Genomic DNA, 2,737 nt, shown 5'->3' with positions numbered 1-2,737 from the left:
AAAACCTTGATCTAACTCTCACCCAACCTTGGGTTACTAGTTTTGAAGAAAAGAAAACGACGAAAATGAAAACGGAGGAGAAGGGAGAAATGGGTCACGGCTCAGAGGAAGAAGATGGAAAAGTTCAATTTTCCTTCCTTTCTTTTTCTTTCCTTTGTTTTTCCTTTCTTCCTTTTTCCTTCCTTCCTTTTATATTTTTTTCTTTTCCTTTTCCTTCCTTCTAGTTTTCCTTTCTTTTTCCCTCCAAACAAACATATACAAACATAAATATATACTTATATATATATATATATATATATATATATATATATTACTTACTTTTAACAAATATCTCCAAAATATTATTAACTTTGGCTAAAAAGCCTCCGAGCCAAAATCCAAAATACACAAAAACACATAAAGCACACTTTAAAATTACGGGTCTTACAATGACCTTATTGTTTGAACAACAACAATTGTACCGTGCACCCTTCATCTGTACATCATACTCTCTATTTCCATTGAAAATATCATTTTGCCCTTTTTTTACTATATATAAAATACTCAAAAAAAATTACCACTCCATTCTTCACCCCCTTTCCAAAATTACAAAACATACCTAATCATTCGAAAATTTGAAACTTTCGAAATATAAAAAAAGTGAGTTTTGTTGAAATTTTCGACACTTTTGAGAAATTTGAAACTTTCGAAATGCATTTTTCCAAAATTCATCAAAACTTTCGAAAATTTTGATAAATTTGAAATCTTCGAAACACAAATCTTCGAAACTTACAAATTTTGGAAGTAAAACAATTTCGAAAATTTCAAAAAGTTCGAAACTTTCGAAAGTTTCAACTTATATAAAATTTTCAAAATGTACATAATTATTTTAATAATAATTAAAATTTTATTTTAAAAAATAGGTTTATAATATTATTAATTAAATTTATAATTATTTTTGAAATCAGGTGTGAATAGAGTTGAGGTTCATGCTTCAAGAACGATTATAGATTCTACAGAAAAATTCACCATCGATCAGGTATTATTACTAATAATTCACCACCGATCAAATTTTTATGATAGATATATATTTGATGTTTTATTTGAAACATATTTTGTAGGTATTTCTCTATCGAGAAGCTATATTTGAATGGACAAAAAATATTGGAAGATAAAATGGAATTTCAATTATTACCATTCGATCAGATAAAGCAACCGAAAATAGGAGACGAAAAGACAAATTAATTTTGGGACGCGAAAGAGGTGGAAGATATAAATCAAAATCAAGTTGAGGCCTGCAACATTATACTACAAGCCTGCATTTGGAGGTTCAATGAATCCAGTAAGAACACTGGAGCGAGCAATTGATGCAAACAACATCAGAGGCATATGGTTATATCTCATAGCTCCTATTCCTAGAGCTCTAACTGGGGCAGGTGCATACACTACTGTCAAATTACCCGATGAAGAATTTAATCCTGAGTTAAAAGCCTCTTCTGCCCCTGAAAGTTTCAAAAGATGATGATGACTCATCCCCAATATCCTGACATTTGAGACATCTTCCTCCGATCTATTTTATAAGAGAAGGTTGAGTTGATATTTAGTCAACAAAAATTACTGTATTTGATTTATATTATGAATAAAATACATAAATTTATATTAACTAAATTTTCATCCAATAGTGTCTTATAAAATAGGTACGAGAGAGTATTTAATTAGAATATATAAATATAGAATATAATTTAGCAAAAATGAGTATTGCAATTGGTGCATCTGTAGCTAGTTACATGTGAAGTAGCTAAATGTCACTATAAGGGGGGTTGAATAGGGACTTTGTTGTTTAAAAACAATTTTCTCGTGATTTAAAAACTATCTCTCAGAGAGGATGCAAACTTGAGAATGGTTATTTAAACCTTTAAATTAGAGCTGAGCAAAAGGAAGAGAAAACGTAAAGAATGACACACACAACTTTTATATTGGTTCACCCAATGAAGGCTACGCCCAGTCCTCACACACTTGTGAGATTTCACTAATGTTCAAACTGATCAACCTCTCACAGAGGATGATTACACTTTGTGTATTCTTTAGCCTCACCAAACTTACAATCAAGTTTCAACTATTTCCAAGTGTAACTCACGTGGAAATTACAGAGTGATATGAATATATCTGTTTCTCTTTTCTTAAACATTTTCTAAAAGGATATTTCCAAGATCTAATGTAGGATTATAGAAAGTGTGAAGAGAGGATGAATAGTGCTCTTGATAGCTTTATGATACTTGATCTTTTAATGCAATGTTGTTGTGTATTTGATAATGAAGAGCTCCCTGCCTTTTATAGAGATCTTGTGGTGCTCTTTTCATGTGACAAACATCTTATGACCGTTAGGGACTTGATAAAAAAGTCCAAGGTCTTTGATCATAATTACAGAACTGCCATCCAAGATATGTAAGGATATATCTTTGACTTTGTGGGCTACAACCTTTTCTGAAGGTTGAATGGCAAAGTCATTTTCACCTTTTGAGAGTGATGTTGACAAGAGAGAACTATCCTCAAGCACGTGGGTCAAAGTTCCTTCCTTCAAGACAAGTAAAGGCTTCTATTTTTTATATGTTTGTTGTTGCCTTTTTGTAGATTGACTCCACATTGTTTTTTCAGTCATACAAGAATGATATATAGGTTTGCTTTAGCCTTTGCACATGATAGGACGGGTTGCTTTCAACATTTGGGAATGATGTGGACTTTATAGAACCGTCTTCCA

This window comes from Cicer arietinum, chromosome 6 (assembly GCF_000331145.2).
Source record: "Cicer arietinum cultivar CDC Frontier isolate Library 1 chromosome 6, Cicar.CDCFrontier_v2.0, whole genome shotgun sequence".
NCBI lineage: Eukaryota > Viridiplantae > Streptophyta > Magnoliopsida > Fabales > Fabaceae > Cicer > Cicer arietinum.
Note: the sequence above shows the minus strand (reverse complement) of the source record.